This window comes from Scyliorhinus canicula, chromosome 3, assembly GCF_902713615.1.
Source record: "Scyliorhinus canicula chromosome 3, sScyCan1.1, whole genome shotgun sequence".
Lineage (NCBI taxonomy): Eukaryota > Metazoa > Chordata > Chondrichthyes > Carcharhiniformes > Scyliorhinidae > Scyliorhinus > Scyliorhinus canicula.
Window position 1 is genome coordinate 222,958,031 of NC_052148.1, and position 19,171 is coordinate 222,977,201.

The window sequence follows — 19,171 nt, forward strand, 5'->3', positions numbered from 1 at the left end:
CTCTCAATGTTAGCAGCTGGTCTGTGATCACCACAATCAAACCAGCGTGTGCTTGCTGCCTAGAGAGCTCCTATGAGTCTTATATCCTCACTCAGCTGCCTTGCTAATAATTCTATGTTCAGCTTCCATATATGGGATGCCTCAGCTGTTTAGACAACAACGTCTGATAGGTGATAAGCAGGTGAGCACAACCTGCTGTCTTGCCAGCCAGGTTCCAGATCCTGGAACCCGTACCAGCCTCCCCGGACAGGCGCCGGAATGTGGCGACTAGGTGCTTTTCACAGTAACTTCATTGAAGCCTACTCGTGACAATAAAGCGATTTTCATTTTCATTAGGGGCAGCACGGTAGCCCAGTGGTTAGAACAATTGTTTCACAGCTCCAGGATCCCAGGTTCGATTCCCGGCTTGGGTCACTGTCTGTGCGGAGTCTGCACGTTCTCCCCGTGTCTGCGTGGGTTTCCTCCGGGTGCTCCGGTTTCCTCCCACAGTCCAAAGGTGTGCGGGTTAGGTGGATTGGCCATGATAAATTGCCCTTAGTGTCCAAAAAGGTTGGGTGGGGTTATTGGGTTATGGGGATAGGGTGGAGGCGTGGGCTTAAGTAGGGTGATCTTTCCAAGGGCCAGTGCAGACTCGATGGGCTAATTGGCCTCCTTCTGCACTGTAAATGCAATGATTCTACAATTAGAAAGATTGCCTAAGATATTGCATGTGTCAAGATACACAGTCCACACAATAAATTGTGCTTCATCAGCCCACATCACCTATCATTGATCATCATACACTTAAAATGCATCCATCAATCTGTACAACTCACAATATAGATGAGTAATGTGCTGCAAAACATATATTTGCATGGGCATTTTCAAACCATATAATGAACACCCTGATCGACCTTAGTGCCATTACAATTTTAAATCTTATATATCCCAATGCTATGCCTATGAGCAGCCCTGACATCAGCAGCTGAGGTAGAGGCCGCCTGCCGACTGCTATATTTGATTGTCTGAGATAACATTGGCAACTGTCCTTTGGTGCTCCAAGACCTCGAGGGCTCTGGTCTGCTGAGAGGCTGCTGCATAGGATAGGTGCACCCTCTTTGGTCTCAACTGTTGGAGGCAATGGGGTCACTGGAAGAGGGGAGGAGGTGTGGTAGGGTACCCTTGGAGCACCCTGAAATGATGTTCCTGGGGTGGCGCACTGGCACTCTTCCTCCCTCTCACTGCACATAGGCACCTCCCTGAGTCCAAGGGGACAGAGAGCTCTTAGAGGGAGATTGAGGTTCATCATTTCCCTCTCACCTAGCCACTGCTGAATGGAACCTATTGCCGGAACAATGGAACACAGGTCCAAGAGCATGTCTGGTGGTACTCAATGTTCTGCTGGACCTGACCTTCCATGGCAGGCACCTACCTTCCATGGCGGAAGCAAAACGTTCACCTGCCGGAGATACGACATCACTCGAAACTTGGACAGACAACTCCACCTTGTGCTTAAAGCTGCGCATAGCCTTGGGCATCCCCACCAGATGTCCCCCTGTCTGTCTCACTTCCAGGATGTGGAGATGCCGGCGTTGGACTGGGGTGAGAACAGTAAGAAGTCTTACAACACCAGGTTAAAGTCCAACAGGTTTTTTTCAAACACGAGCTTTCGGAGCGCAGCTCCTTCTTCAGGTGACTGGAGAGGTATGATCCAGGTATGCTTCTGGATCATATGCTTCTGATCCAGAAGCATACCTGGATCATACCTCTCCAGTCACCTGAAGAAGGAGCTGCGCTCCGAAAGCTCGTGTTTGAAACAAACCTGTTGGACTTTAACCTGGTGTTGTAAGACTTCTTACTGTGCTCACTTCCAGGAGTGCGGGGACGTGTTCACTGGATTGTTACCCCGAGCCTCATCGTCAATCCCTACTCATCAAGCTGAATGCCTCTGTGGGAATGATGTGATGGTGCATCCTCTGAATACCTGTCTCGTTGTCCTCAAGAAGTGGGTGTTGGGGAAGGCTTCCTCTTCCTTTACCTCTGCTGCAAGGACCTGCAATGAGAACACAAAGAATTGGCTCATGGTTATGCACAATTCCTTTTCCCATCCATGTTTCAGGCATCACTCCCGTATGATCAGCTATCTACACCAAACTCATGGCATCCTCACTCAGGTACTTTGAAATTCTGGCCTCCTTGCTTGCACAAGAACTTCCACATGGCCAATTCCTCCGCCTTCTCCTGTAAGGGTCAGGATTCTAATATCAGGCACACTTCCACCAGCTTTTGAATACTTCCTCATGTTGTGAGTATTTGCCTTGCAGGCAGACAGAAGGATTATGCTTTATCCCTTGAGGGGAGTAACTGTTTTATGAGCAATAATGTGTACAACAGCTCCTGTACCTCCGTTAGTAAGTGTTCCACACGCACACACTGTCCTGCAACTGGTACAACTTTCACAACATGAATTGAGCCCCACAGACTCAGTCCACATGTTCTATCTGATGGTAAGGCCTGCAACCCAAACCCCTGTCTGATACCCCTCTCCATTCTCACATTTTCATTGCTCGATGCTTCACTGAGTTACACTGACCGCACAATGGCACTTCGCCTTGTGGAGCGCAGGAGATTGGATCCAGTTGCTTATGTGGAGCCCATGGCTTTTAATCTCTGCTGCCACCTCCATTTAGGTGACCTTGGTCATGCAGGAGGACCTCCAGCTGCCATCCCTGGGGAAGAGCACCTCCCATCATTCCCAGCCATCCCAGAGGAAACGTACAGGAAGGTGTTTCTGAACTATGGAAACGCTAGTTGTCTACTCTGAGATAGCACCCCATTGCAGCAGTTGGTTTTCTGTGGGGGTGGGGGGAGAAGGTTTCAAAGATTCAAGCAGCAGCTAAATATCAAGGCATTTGGTCGCAGAGTGAGGAAGATGCTGCCAGATCACAGGGAATGAATGTCTGACCAGGTGCCCTTAAATAATGGTGCCGGAACCGGAGACCCTGTGGTAAGCGGCAGGTTTGTTGACTCCCTGTTTATCCCCACCACAAAATTGGCTGGACTCTTCAACAATAAATGATTAATTGGCGGGTTGCCGTGTGGTCAGCCATTCCGCCTATCAGCAGAAGTGTTGTGAACTTCCAGTCCCACTGGGGGGACCCATGATGCAAGAGGAAGATTCCACCCTTGGTGGTTACCTAGTATTTGTTTTCCAACTCCAAGATCTTGTAAGGGTCTTTTTTGGTTATTCCCTTATATCCCCTTTCTTTTATTTTGCCGTTATCATTTTTGATCCATGTATGATAAATGGACATGTATCTTTAAGTCAAGCAGCAGGGAGAATGAGGAATTTAGGAGTTGCAGGAGAGAACTTTGCTAGTCTCTGCTAATTTGAACAGGAGCCTCAGACCTTTCGGCACCAGAGAGAGAGATGGGGTGGGACTCGGCTTGATTGATTGGTTGGTGGTCAATGAATTGGCTAAAAGGCCGTACTCCGCCTGGCAGCAGATGATGATTGGATTCTATCCCAGTGGGAGGGTTCTCACAGACCTCAGAGAGCAGTTGAGTCCTGGGGCGAAATTCTCCAACTCCCGGCAGGGTCGGAGAATCGCCCGGGACCGGCGAAAATCCGCCCCCACCGTCGCCGGAATTCTCCGACACCCAGGAATTGGTGGGGGCGGGAATTGTGCCGTGCCGATCGGCGAGCCCCCTGCGGCGATTCTCCGGCCCGCGATTGGCTGAAGTCCCGCCGCTGGGAGGCCTCTCCCGCCGCTATGGTTTGAACCACTTCTGGTGGCGGCGGGATTGGCGGCTCGAGCGGGCCCCCGGGGTCCTGGGGGGACACAGGGCGATCGGACCCCAGGGGGTGCCCCCACGGTGGCCAGGCCCGTGATCGGGGCCCACCGATCGGCGGGCGGGCCAGTGCTGTGGGGGCACTCTTTTTCTTCCGCCGCCGCCACAACCTCCACCATGGCGGAGGCGGAAGAGAATCCCCCAGCGCGCATGCGCCACCGGTGGTGACGTCAGCGGCAGCTGACGCACCGGTGCATGCACGAACCGGCGAAGGCCTTTCGGCCAACCCCGGCGCTGGGCGGCGGGCGTCAAAGGCTTCTGGAGCCGGTTTAGGCGCCAGTCGGTGTGGTGCCAACCGTTCCGGCACGGGCCTAGCCCCTCAATGTGAGGGCTTGGCCCCCAAAGGTGCGGAGAATTCTGCACCTTTGGGGAGGCCCGACGCCGGAGTGGTTGGCGCCACTCCGCTATGCCGGGACCCCCGCTCCGCCGGGTACGGGGAGAATCCCGCCCCTGGACACAGAGAGACAAGAACCTGCTGTTCTCTTCCCCCTCCAGGTGGCTGTGAGTGCTGTATTCCTGAAACTGCAGAAACTCTCTCTCTCTTCTCCCCCACCCCTCCTGCAGACAGGCTGTGAGTGCTGTATTCCTGAAACAGCAGAGACTCTCTCTCTCTTCTCCTCCCCCCGTCCCCACCCCCTCCAGACAGGCTGTGGGTGCTGTATTCCTGAAACTGCAGAGACTCTCTCTCTCTTCTCCTCTCTCCCCCCCCCCCCCCCCCCACGCTCCTCCAGACAGGCTGCTGTATTCCTGAAACTGCAGAGACTCTCTCTCTCTTCTCCTCTCTCCCCCCCCCCCCCCCCCCCCCCCACGCTCCTCCAGACAGGCTGCTGTATTCCTGAAACTGCAGAGACTCTCTCTCTCTTCTCCTCCCCCCCCCCCCTCCAGACAGGCTGTGGGTGCTGTATTCCTGAAACTGCAGAGACTCTCTCTCTCTCTTCTCCTCCACCACCGCCCCCCCATCCCCTCCCCCAGACAGGCTGTCAGATGCCTGAATGAATCTACAGTAAAAAACCTCAAACTGAAAACAAGGTTTGAAGAGGGGTAAGGTGCTGGAAACATCCATTTGAAACAAAGACTTTTTTCTCTTTTACTTATGGTTTTCTTAACCCCTTTAATCCCCTCTGTGTTTGTCTTTTGCATTTGTGTGTGTGTGTGTGTAGAGGGCGGGGGGTGCGGCAAGTTAAAGTGGGCAATTCGGAATTTGATAATAGTTAACCAGTTGTTTTGCTGCACATTCCACGGTATGACAGTGGTTAGCACTGTTGCTTCACAGTGCCAGGGTCTCAGGTTCGATTTCCACTTGGGTCATTGTCTGTGCGGAGCCTGCACTTCTCCCTGTGTCTGCGTGGGTTTCCTCCAGGTGCTCTGGTTTCCTCCCTCAAGCCCAGAAAGACGTGCTCGATAGGTGAATTGGACATTCTGAATTCTCCCTCGGTGTACCGAACAGGTCCCAGAGTGTGGTGACTAGGGGATTTTCACAGTATCTTCAGTGCAGTGTTATATCTAAGCCTACTTGTGACAATAATAAAGATTATAAGTATTATTATAGTTCTTGTTATAAATAAACAGTAATTATGTTTAAACTTACATACTTGGTGGCTGTAATTATTGGGTAGCCAAGGACCAAAATCTTTGGGTATTTTTCTGAGAATTGTTGGTGAATTTACTTGCGTTGTGGCTGTGGGTAAAGTGGAGCTGGAATTGACCGAGCACTAGCCCAGGGTGTTGTAACAATCTGTTTAAATAATAAAGATAATTGGACAATTATTCCCGTTGTCTTGAGGGTGGCTGTAACAGGAATTGGAAATGCAGGAAATAGTTCTGTGAGATTCTTTTGAAAATCAGTGCATTCTGCTATCCTGATTAATATTGCTGCTTTAATCCAAAACTACTAAAATTGATTAACTGGTTATACCCTTCGTTGCAGTTTATGGGCCTTGGCTGTGTACAAAATGGCTGCTGCGCTTGCCAACATAACAACAGTGACTGCCTATCCAGAATCATGTTCACTTCTTGGTTACAAGGAGATTTCAAGCAATTAAGTTGGCTTAGCCTGGCACAAAAACATTCATAAAACGAGGTTCTAGTCCTGTAAGCAGCAACATGTGTGAAATTTAACAAGAAAACTACGTGAGAGCAATATGTCTGATTTTCTGAATGCTTATGCAGCAGGCAATGCTACACAATGGGGGGCAGTATTTAATGGGGCCTGCAAGGGTGGGAAACATGGCGGGTGTGGGGCTTTAATTAGGTGGTATTTTGTGTTGTTTGATGTGTTGGGTATGCTGGGTCTGCGAGGACTGCGTTTACCATAAAATCGAGTTGCATTTCTCCAAGTGTTACCAACTCTTAAACATACTTGAACTGTGGGTTGACACTATGCTGAGTTGACTGGAGAGTTGAGGCTAACCTGACCAGACTATCTTACTACCACATGGTGGATGTTCATGTTGTTGCTACACGGGCTCTGGCTGTCTCAGAGGCTGCATCCCAAGAGAGCAGGAAAACTAATGCCCTCTGGCTTTATAGTGGCCGTGTCCTGTCTGGTGATTGGCTGCTGTGTTCTGTGTGTTAATTGGTCATCCTGTGTGTCAATCAGTGTCTGTCTGTGCACCATCATATACTTGTGTGTATATTATGACAATGTTGACGAGCATTAGTGAGACTGTTCGCATGTCTTCTTGTCTTACGGGTGAGGCTTTGATTCTCTTGTTATAGACTTGAGACAGACAGCAGAGTTTAACTTCAAGTACTTTATTAAGAACTATTTACAAAGGGCTCAGTGTGAACATATTATTCAGGACACAACTAGCTCTCTTGGAGCCTGCTGGTCATTTGACCTCTGATATCAAGTTTATGTCATTGATATCATCATCGTCTCATTAACTTTTTCATTAACCCATCACTCTACATCTCCCCAAGTATAATCTCTGAATATTACATTCTTATGTTAAACCATTTACATTACATTTTGGAATGTCCGTAAATTTCCTGTATTGTTTTACACTTTCTATCCAACTCCGACCCTTACCCTCTGGCCTTAAATTCACTACCAACCGAGTCTTCAATCTCCAACATTTTCTCAGCTCTCTTGGAGGACATTGTGGACGTATGCGTTCATAGAATCACTACAGTGCAGAGGAAGGCCATTCGACCCATCGAATCTGCCCCGACCCCCGATAGAGCACCCTCTCAATGCCCATGCCCCGCGCTATCGCAGTAAACAAGTAACTGCACCTAACCTTTTTAACACTAAGGGGCAATTGAACATGGCCAATCTACCTAACCTGCACATCTTTGGACTGTGGGAGGAAACTGAAGGATCCAGAAGAAACCCACGTAGACAAGGGAAGAACGCACAAACTCCAAACAGACAGTAACCCAAGGCTGGATCCGGGTCACTGTTGCTGTGGGGAAGCAGTATGAAACACTGTCCCCCACCCCCCGGTTCCTGCGTCTTTTTCCTGAAAGGCATCGCTGGAGTGGGATAACAGCTCCTTATAACTGCTGGTATCTGGGTGTGATCTTCCTGGTGACCTGACTGCCAGGGTTGAGAAACCCACACAATGAAAGACAGATTGAGACAACTTCAAAATATGGACGATCACACTCGCTTGAATAGGAAGAGAACAAACCAACATTCTCTGTGGAATCTTGTGCTTCCTCTTTGCGCATGGGGGAAAGGCCTGGGAAGATGAAGCATTTTTAACTGTGACAAAGAATTTCACAGCTATATCATTAACTGCTGCATGGACAATAAAGGAAGTATTCAATACCTGAGATTTGAATAGATCTGGTAGACAAAGAAGAAGAACAGCGAACATCCTGAAGATATTGATATGAAGAAAAGACAACTTCTTTGCGACTTAGTGCTCGACTTGCACTTTCTGTAGGTATTGGTAACATTCCCATGCCTGTTTCAATGTGAGGTTGCTCCACTGCAGACATTGGTATCAGCATAAAAAGGTACAACTACACCATCTTCAACAATGAGTTGAACCTCCAGACCTTGATCTAGATGAAAATCCTGTCGAGGGCTTGCAGCTGTAGAGGCTCTAGTGTTGAGCTTCTGCTTCTACACTGATTTGAGCATAAGCATGACTTGCTGATGAGATTGAAGTGTGAGCTGCGACTTGCTTTCACACAAACTAATAAAGCTCTGCATTTCCTTGCGCAGTTTGATCCAGCTTCGAATCAAGCAATTATTTCTTCCTGGATGGCTTACTGTGGTCACCCAGCCATTTACGAGGAATCTCATTGGTAGGTTCAGTGGGACAAGTAGATGAAATTCGCTCTTCAGTAGCTTCTTCAATGAATAGCACTGACTCCTCAAAATGACTTCAGAGATTTCAGCTGTATTGACAGTGGAGTCAAAGAGCATAATGGGACCTCGTGGAGCTGTGGGTCATGAGGTAAAGTGGGAAGTCAAAACAATGGAACCTAGATACCATTTATTTGCATACTCATTAATTGAGAAGCACACCAAGTCAAGTTTTATCCTCAAGGTTAATTCAGTGGCACACAGAGGAAACTTCTGCCTCCTGTTACCAGATAGCTTAAAGTTGGTACCAACCACGTGCAATTTTTCAATCTTTAGATATGAAGTGAGGTTTTGTCTTTGTCTAACTCAGTAGCACAGGAGAGGGGAGTAGGAGGAGATGGATGGGCTGGTAGTGGAAAGAGTGAAGTGGGTGGAGTGTTCAGTGTTCGAGTCCTCAAATGACAGCAGAGCAAGACACTGGCATGTTTGGGAGTGGGGAGGTGATGAGTTATCTGGCCTATATCCATCATTGCATAGGTCTCATCCTCTATGTCCAAAGGAGGGAACTGCACCGCAGAGAGCAGGTCACTGACCAGGGAAGGGAGTTTGAAGCAGGGCAGGTACAGCTGGAGGGAGAGCAGGTTAGGTGGATTGGCCATGCTAAATTGCCCCTTAACGAAAAGGGATGTGCAGGTTAGGTTACAGGGGTAGGGCGGGGTGGATGGGGGAGTGGACATGAGTAGGGTGCTCTTTCAGAGGGTCACTGCAGACTTGATGAACTGAATGGCCTGCTTCTGCACAGTAGGGATTCAATGAATAGCCTCTGAGGGAAGTTCCAGAGAAAGTGGAGGTAGATGCAGGATGATGGATGGCGGATACAGGTTGATGGCAGGAAGGTCAAAGGTGAGAGAGGGAGTGTCATGAATAAGAGATGTAAGGTGGAGTATCAATGGCTATTGGTCAAGAACGGATGCTACGGGATGATTGAGGGAAGGAGCACAGTAATGCTGAGAGGGTCAAGTGACTTGGGCCGAAGCATGAGGATGACAGAGTAAGGTGGAGGTGGATGGTCTCTAAATTCAGGGTCACAGTGCTGATGTTCATCGACATGGCTGTTGAGAAACTGCTACCTTGCTGGGGAACAGGTGCTGCTAGGAAACCTTTACCTCACAGGAGATCAGGTTGTTGTGGGAGGAGACCACTGTGGGGTGGGAGGCTTTCGGGGTGTGGCCCTTGGGAGGATCATACATTCACAGGGGTCAACTCTGCCACACCCACCGAGGTTCCTCCTATTGCCTGACCATTTCACACAATTAATTTTCTGGATTTGTATTAGGTCTCAAATTTTTCAAACCTCAGGTAATGGAGGAGAGGATTCACTGGAAGAGTGCACTGGTTGGACAACAACATAGGCTACAAGGCCAACAGCTGGCACCAGCTGAGAAGGAGGGTGGTCAGGAGGAACCCGACGCAGGACCATTTCAGCGCCAAAGAGAATTCATTGCTGCACGTGTGTGTAGAACATGCACCAACTATCTCCAGATGTCTGTGGCACAATGTCAGAGATGCTAAGACATTCTTGGGGGGTGGTTACTGACCAGTGCGCACTTCTGGGACAATACCTCCATCCTAGTGGATTTGGAGGGAACCACATGCCAGTTGCCCTCAAGATGACTGTGGCCCTAAACCTCTCTGCCAGTGGCTCATTTCAGTGCTCCACAGGGAACATGTGTGATACTTCCTCGGCGGCAACTCGTAAGTGCATATGGGAGGTGACAAATTCTTTGTTCAGAAGGGCCAGTAAGTTCATCAGATTCTCAACAGAAGCTGATAGCCAGGCTGCTGGAGCAGTTGGCTTCAGCGCCAATTCATGGTACCCAAAGATACGGGGTGTAATCCACTGCAAGAAATGGTCATTAGGTCCTCCTGAGAAGAGCCAGCTGCATTTGTAAAATAAAAGGGGTTGAACGCCCTTAATGATCAAGTTGTCTGCAACCACCAGAAAAAAAAGGTGTTGCGCATTTTCCAGGGAGCTGTCATGACACATAAATAACTCCCAGATGCCCCAGCTATTTGAGGCCCGTGCCCAAATGTAGGGTTGGGTCCTGGGTGACAAGTGTTTTCTGCTTTAAACATGGCTCATGACACCAGTGTGTGACCCCACAGCCCTGCAGAGGAGCATTACAATACTGTACACTGCTCAACAAGGGCAAGCATAGAGCAGGCAGACCACAGGATTGCTCAAATGCTTATCTGATGCCTTGACCAGCAGTACTTTGCAATATGTAACAGGGAGGATGTCAGGATTGTCATCAACTGCTGTGCCTTGACATTGCAAAGAGAAGGAGAGATGTCAGCCATGGGTATAGAGGAACTGCGAATTTCCTCAGGAGAGAGAATTGGCGAGGGATATGAGGAAGATGATAGGGATCTCACCAGCTCTCACAGGTGCCAGGATCATGTAGAGACGTTCAGGCCTGTCAGGGGCAACCAGGAACAATTGTTTTGACTAAGAGTGATGTACCTACTGAGCTCATTTTCACACCTGAAATCATTACCTGCTCTGACTGCGTGTCTATTTCTGCCAGCTTACATCCGGAGCTACCTTGCACATCCTATACCCCCTTGAAGACCAAGGGGAAATGTACCATTCTCACAAGGGATAAAAAGAGATGGCTCTCCATGAGGATACTGGCTTTGCACTTACACTCAAGTCAATGAAGCTATCATGAGCTAACTCTCTGCTCCTTATCCACATTGTCAAGACCATGAGTGCATGAGAAGCGCATCACTTTGCATGCGCATCAGTGATCTCAGCCAATATACTTGGCATGCCATTTATGGGTAGGCCGACCAGAAGGTGCTGCATGTTGGGCCATGTCACATTCCCCTATCTACCTCTTCCACTATTTCTGTCATTTCTCCGCCATTCTTCCCCCTCCATCTCCTTCCCTCTTCCCCCATTTTATCTGTCTGCCAAACTCCCCTACCCCCTCTCTTCCCCTCCCTCTTTCCCCCTCCCATTCTCTGTCCTCCTCTCTCTCGCTCGCTTCGTCCCTCTCTTACTGTGACATAAGGAAAAAACCTTCACACAACAGGTGGTTAGGATCTGGGATGCTCGACATGATGGTATGATGAAGGCAAATGCTTTCAAAAGGGAATTGGGTAATTAACTGCAGAGGAAAGATTTTCAGGGTTACAGGGGAAAGGTAGGGATTGGGATAAATTCTTGCAGAGTGTCGGCTTGAGCAAGACAGTAGGACATTAGGCTGGCACGGCTGCCTCACAGCACCAGGGACCTGGGTTTGATTCCGACTTTGAGTGGCTGTGTGGAGTTTGTCATAATATACATCTATGTATATAATGGAGTGCAGACAGGCAGTGATTGACACACAGGATGACCAGTAAGCACACAGAACAGAGCAACCAATCACCAGACAGGACACGGACACTATGAAGACAGAGGGCACCAGGTTTCCCGCTCTCTCTGGACCCAGCCACTGAGACAGTCAGAGTTCGTGAGCTAGTCAGTGCAAACACCATGTGGTAGCTAGTAAGTCTGGTCAGGCTAGTACCAGGTCTCCAGTCAAGTCAGCATAGTGTCAACCCACAGTTAAACATGTATAGTAGTTAAGACGTTAAATAAAATCATGTTGCATCTTGTCAAGTGTTGGAGGTATGTCTCTCGCTACACTGCATCAAGAGCAGTCCACATCGACCCAGCCTGCCTAACATATCAGAGTTTTCACATTCTCCCCGTGTCTGTGTGGGTTTTCTCCGGGTGCTCCGGTTTCCTCCCACAGTCCAAAGATGTGTAGGTTAGGTGGATTGGCCATGATGAATTGCCCAAAGATTAGGTGAGGTTATGGGGTGTAGGGATAGGGTTGCAGAGTGGGCCTAGATAGGGTGCTCTTTCAGAAGATCAGTGCAGACTCGATGGACCAAATGGCCTCCTTCCACACTGCAGGGACTCTATGGTTCTATGAGTCTTCTGTGAAGATGGGTGCCTCTATGTAGAAGCATGAGACAAGGTGAATTGCTCTTGGTCTTACATTGAGCCTGCACAGACATGACAGGCCTCCTTCTCTGCTGTAAGTTTATTATTCTGACCTATCTGTTTTCTGGATACCTGAATTCCAACCCAAGAAGCATTGCAAGTACGAGATTCCTATTTTTCCATCAGGCCTTTCTCCTGCACTCTGCATCCTTCAATGTTGCTTTTTATGTCATCATTGTTTGCATATATCTCTTTCCCCTGCCTCTTTAGTAACTGTCTGCACGTTCATCTTTAACTCTTTGTGCAACCATTTTCAGTGTGTTGTGAAAATGTCTATTTTCATGATTCACATGTTGCAGGAATATAACTTCTAGTTGGGGATAGAAGTTTTTCTAAGTAAGATAATGGGAGTTTGAGAAGTTGGTAAGCACTCCAAAGATAAATATAATTCAAAAGATGGTCCATGTCTACTCAAAGGAATTAGAGTTGGAAGTGTGAAGGCAATAACAATAGATGGACCTTTGAGTTATAGTGGAGATGAGATGTCAACAGTTGTTTTCATAAAGGGTAAAAATTATTCATGTGGGTCCCAAATCAAAGCAATGTTTTCAAAGATAAAGACAATTAGTTTAAATCTCTACCTGGGACATCTGGGGCTTCTGGCCAACACACATGTGGTTGTCTCTTAATTGCTGCCACGGGGATAGATTACAAGCAAGATTTTTTTTATTTGATTGTGGTTTTATTTGTTTGTTTTCTCACAGAAATGGGCAGTTTGCATCTGGAGCTGGAATCATTTAGAAACACACAGAAAGAGACAGCTGCCAGCAGTGGGTGCCTGAAAGCAACAAAAACCAAAAGCAAAGGCCTATGAGAAACATGGGTGTTTTCTGAATTTTAAGTCACTGAGCAAGAAAACGGTTTGACCCGTTCTCGAGTGGGGGTTGGCCGCAATACTGAGGTTCTTAAGAAAGGTTTGACGGTCACTTGGCCAGTTGCTGGTGGCAGGACTCCAAGAAAATTCACATCTCGAGGAATAGCGGGAGCACTGAGGAGAATCAACGTGCATTCTGAAGAGCTGTGGCACACCTTGGTTTGCTTCCAGGAGAGGTGAAGGAACCCCCGAGATCCTGGAAAGTATTGGGGAACTATTGGATGCACATAGAAATAGAATAAGGAATGGCCTATTGAGATATTCGTGCTTAAAGGTTCAGGCCGAAATTCTCCAGTCCTTACCTGTGGTGGGATCTTCCAGTCCTGTTGAAAGCGACCCCTTGTGGCAGATTCCTTGATGGCCGAAGCTACGAGACATGGAAAAGAGTGTTGATGTTGGCAGGACTGGAAGACTCCCCCTGCCGGCCAAGGTGGTTCACCTCCGCAAAACATGCTGAGGGAGGGTCAGAAAATCCCATCCTAAATATTTACAAAACGTAATGTTAAGTTTGTAATATTTGCCTTGTTTTATTCCTGTACAGTGAAAGTTTTATTCAAAACCTGAGATCTTGTGGCATAATACTTTCAGTTAACAACTGAGAGTTCAAATTTATTTTTGAGAGTTGCTGGTCTCCTCGAGATCATGGGCTGGATTCGCCATTTCTGAGACTACGTGTTAACACCGGCACAGGATTTGTGGAGTTCCACGACTGCAAAACTGGTGCCTCACCTGGACCGATTCAGCTACCGTTAAGGGGCAAGCACTGGTGCCAGGTAGGACACAATCCAATAAGAAATGGTGCGGGATTCACCGGTTTTGCGATTGACACTCAGGAGGTTGACAAGCTGCAATCGCATATATACACTTCAATCCCTACACACACTGTGTGCTGTATTTGTCTTTGTTCTTTAGGGTTTTGGCCAAGGGTGGTATCATGACCTGTACAGGCTTGGGGGGCAGAAGGGCCTCTTCCTGTACTGTATTGTTCTTTGTTCATCCCAGCAAATAGGAGGGCAGCACGGCATCACACTTCACCCAGCCAAGCTGGAGACCCTCCTGGACGTGGTGGAGGAGAGGCAGTTAACCCTGTACCCGGCCTGGGAAGGAGGCTGCCAGCCGCCGCCATTCGTCGTGCCTCTGCGCAGGTGGCAGAGGGGTCAGCGCCGTTAGCAACACTGTCCGGACTGGGTAGCAGTGCCAGAAATACGACACAACCTCCTCAGGATGGCCAGAATGAGTAGGCAGCATTGCCCTCTGGCACTAACCCCGTCCCATACACCCGTAATCCTACCCACCCAACCTCACCCCCCTACAACCCAGAGGGCAGCCGGACCCCCACCCTGCACCACATGCTGGTCCCCATACCGGCTCCCATGGCCGGGTACCCTGGCCATTGAGACCACCAGCTACTCTCCCACTGGACTCCATGCGTCGGACTGTCGAACGTTGTCGTTTTCCATTCCCCCACTCCTCACCCAGGAGAAGGCCGTCCCTAACCTCCAGGAATGGGAGAAAGCCGGAGGATGACTGCCGGGCCTGCAGCCCCACACTTTGGCAGAGCAGATGTCCTGGATATGGTCGGTGGCCCGGAGGAAAGGGAGAACGCTGGAGTGGAGTTCGGCCGCAGCGGGAAAACGAGACCCCACTGAGTTGTGGTTTCCCAGGACACGCGTGTCAACACCCCTACCAGCACCACCACCCTCACCCCCACACCACCCTCACCCTCAACCCCACACCACCCTCCCCCTCACCCCCACACCCCCCACACACCCCCACACCACCCTCACCCTCACCCACACACCACCCTCACCCTCACCCCCACACCACCCTCACCCCCACACCCTCACACCACCCTCACCCTCACCCCCACACCCCCCACACCCACACACCACCCTCACCCTCAACCCCACACCACCCTCACCCTCACCCCCACACCACCCTCACCCCCACACCCTCACACCACCCTCACCACCACCCTCACCCCTTCACCACCCTTACCCTCAACCCCACACCACCCTCACCCTCACCCCCACACCACCCTCACCCCCACACCACCCTCACTCTCATCGACACACCACCCCCACCCCCACCCCCACACCACCCTCACCCCCACACCCTCACAACACCCTCACCCTCACCCCCACACCACCCTCACCCTCACCCCCACATCACCCTCACCCCCACACCACCATCACCCTCACCCCCACACCACCCTCACCCTCACACCACCCTCACCCTCACCCCCACACCCCCACACCACCCTCACCCCCACACCCTCACACCACCCTCACCCCCACACCACCCACACCCTCAACCCCACACCACCTTCACCCCCACACCACACTCACCCCCACACCACCCTCACCCTCAACCCCACACCACCCTCCCCCTCACCCCCACACACCCCACACCCTCACACCACCCTCACGCTCAGCCCCACACCCCCCACACCCCCACACCACCCTCACCCTCAACCCCACACCACCCTCACCCTCACCCCCACACCACCCTCACCCCCACACCCTCACACCACCCTCACCCTCACCCCCACATCACCCTCACCCGCACACCACCATCACCCTCAACTCCACACCACCCTCACCCCACATCACCCTCACCCTCACCCCCACACCACCCTCACCCCACACCACCCTCAACCCCACACTACCCTCACCCCCACACCACCCTCACCCCCACACCACCCTCACCCTCAACCCCACACCATCCTCAGCCTCAACCCCACACCACCCTCACCCTCAACTCCACACCACTCTCCCCCTCACCCCACACCACCCTCACCCTCACCCCCACACCACCCTCACCCTCAACCACACACCACCCTCACCCTCAACCACACACCACCCTCACCCTCACCCCACACAAGCCTCACCCCCACATCACCCTCACCCTCACCCCCACATCACCCTCGCCCTCAACCCCACACCACCCTCATGCTCACCCCTACACCACCCTCAAACCCACACCACCCTCACCCTCACCCCCACACCACCCTCACCCCCACACCACCCTCACCCTCACCCCCACACCACCCTCACCCCCACACCGCCCTCACCCTCACACCACCCTCACCCTCACCCCCAAACCACCCTCACCCTCAACTCCACACCACCCTCACCCCACATCACCCTCACCCTCACCCCCACACCACCCTCACCCTCATCCCCACACCACCCTCACCCCCACACCACCCTCACCCTCACCCCCACACCACCCTCACCCCCACACCACCCTCACCCTCAACCACACACCACCCTCACCCTCACCCCACACAAGCCTCACCCCCACATCACCCTCACCCTCACCCCCACATCACCCTCGCCCTCAACCCCATACCACCCTCACGCTCACCCCCACACCACCCTCAACCCCATCCCACCCTCACCCTCACCCCCACACCACCCTCACCCTCAACCCCACACCACCCTCACCCTCCCCCCCACACCACCCTCACCCTCAACCCCACACCACCCTCAACCTCACCCCCACACCACCCTCAACCCCATCCCACCCTCACCCTCACCCCCACACCACCCTCACCCTCACCCACACACCACCCTCACCCTCACCCCACATGAGCCTCACCCCCACATCACCCTCACCCTCACCCCCACATCACCCTCGCCCTCAACCCCATACCACCATCACGCTCACCCCCACACCACCCTCAACCCCATCCCACCCTCACCCTCAACCCCACACCACCCTCACACCACCCTGACCCTGACCCCCACACCACCCTGATCCCCACACCACCCTCACACCCACACCACCCTCAACCCCACACCACCCTCACCCTCAACCCCACACCACCACCTTCACCCCCGCACCACCTTCACCCCCACACCACCTTCACCCTCACCCCCACACCACCCTCACCCCCACACCACCCTCACCCCCACACGACCCTCACCCCCACACCACCCTCACGCCCACACCACCCTCAACCCCACACCACCACCTTCATCCCCACACCACCCTCACCCTCACCCCCATGCCACCCTCACCCTCACCCCCACACCACCCTCACGCCCACACCCCCACACCACCCTCACGCCCACACCACCCTCACCCTCGCCCCCACACCACCACCACCTTCACCCCCACACCACCTTCACCCTCAACACCACCCTCACCCTCACCCTCACCTCCACATCACCCTCACCCTCACTCCCACACCACCCTCGCCCTCAACCCCACACCACCCTTACTTTCACCCTCACCACTGTCTCAACCCCCTCACCCTCACCCCTACCCTCACTCCCACAGCATCCACACCTTCACCCTCATCAATCCTCAATTTCACCCTCCACCCCCCCCCCCTTACACCCACACCACCCTCACCACCTGCTCATCCCTACACTCACCCCCACACTACCTTCACCCCCACACCATCCGCACCCCCACTACACCCAACTCTCCCGCCCAGTGGCCTGGCCCAATATCCAATAATGCGTTAGCAGTTTCAAATTCCTAGCGGTACAAATATCCAAACATCTGTCCTGGTCCACCCACGGCGCGCTACCACCAAGAAAACACAACAGCGCCTATCCTTCCTTAGGAAACTAACGAAATTCGGCATGTCCACATTAACTCTCACCAACGTTTGCAGATGCACCATAGAAAGCATCCTATCCGGGTGCATCACAGCCTGGTATGGCAACTGCACGGCCCAGACCGCAAGAAACTTCAGAGAGTCGTGAACACAGTGTGTGACATGAACACATGAACCTGCCTCCCATCTATTGACTCAATCTACACCTCCCGCTGCCTGGGGAAAGGGGGAAGCATAATCAAAGACCCCTCCCACCCGGCCTACTCACTCTTCCAACTTCTTCCATCGGGCAGGAGATACAGAAGTCTGAGAACATGCACAAACAGACTCAAAAACAGCTTCTGCCCCATTGCTACCAGACTCCTAAACGACTCTCTTATGGACTGACATCATTAACGCTACACCCCTGTATGCTTCATCCGTGCCGGTGCTTATGTAGTTACATTGTGTACCTTGTGTTGCCCTATTCTGTATTTTCTTTTATTTCCTTTTCTTTTCATGTGCTTAATGATCTGTTGAGCTGTTTGCAGAAAAATACTTTTCACTGTACCTCGGTACAAATAAACAAATCCAATCCAATCCGTCTTGTCTTGTGTCTTGCAGGACCTGTTGATAATGGGGCAAGTCCATCCGGTATCCTCCGCCTCCAGCCAGTGCCATAACCGGAGTCCCCCAGTGAGCCAAGCACCGGTGACGAGAGCAGCTTGGATGGCAGCTCTCCACCTGAGACTCAGGACACCCCAGAGCTCGGGTCTGAGGATAACAATGATTTCCCGTCACAGCTGTCTCCCTCCACCATCCCAGAGACACTCACCTCGGTCGGGCACTTTAGTGACGAGGCTCCTGGGATCATCTCTGGTGTGCACCACACAGCTAATCCGGGACAGCAGATGGAGGTAGGATCACCCGAGGGGGCGGACGGTCGGAGGGCGGGCAATCCCAGGGACTAGCTGCCGCCCAGACAAGTTTCAATCTTCTGGAATGGACAGTCCCATCCATAGTGGAGGTGCAATTTCGAGGACTACATGAGGGGTTGTTGGCGAGCATCCAGCAGCTGCAGGTGCAGCTGGAGGAGTCCCACCACATGCAGGAGCAGGAGATGGTGCTGACCATGCATGCCACCCAGGGCAATAACACATAGGTGGCAGCCATGGTGGAGGCATTGGGGGCGAAGGTTTTGGCTATTGCCTGGGACATTCTGTGCAGGTGCTGGCCGAGGCTCAGGACAGGGTTTTTGCCTCACAGCAGCCATGTGTCAGAGCCGCCTGGGCGTCGCAGCAGCGCTCCTGAGCATGGCCAAGTCACAGCAGGCCATGGCTGGGAATGTCGGCGGCATTGCCCAGGTGCTGGCCAATGTGGCGCAGACACAGGGAGGTGGCCCAGTCCCAGAGGGAGATGGCGCAGTCACTGGCTGATGTGTCACAGACCCAGATGGTGGAGGTACAGTCACAGCGCGATGTGGCGCAGCGCCAGTTGGAGATGGTCCACTCCCTGTGCTCCATGGCCACGAGAATGCAGGTCCTGGTCGAGACCAGAGCAGGCCTCCAGGACTGGCAGCGACAGGTGGCGGGGAAG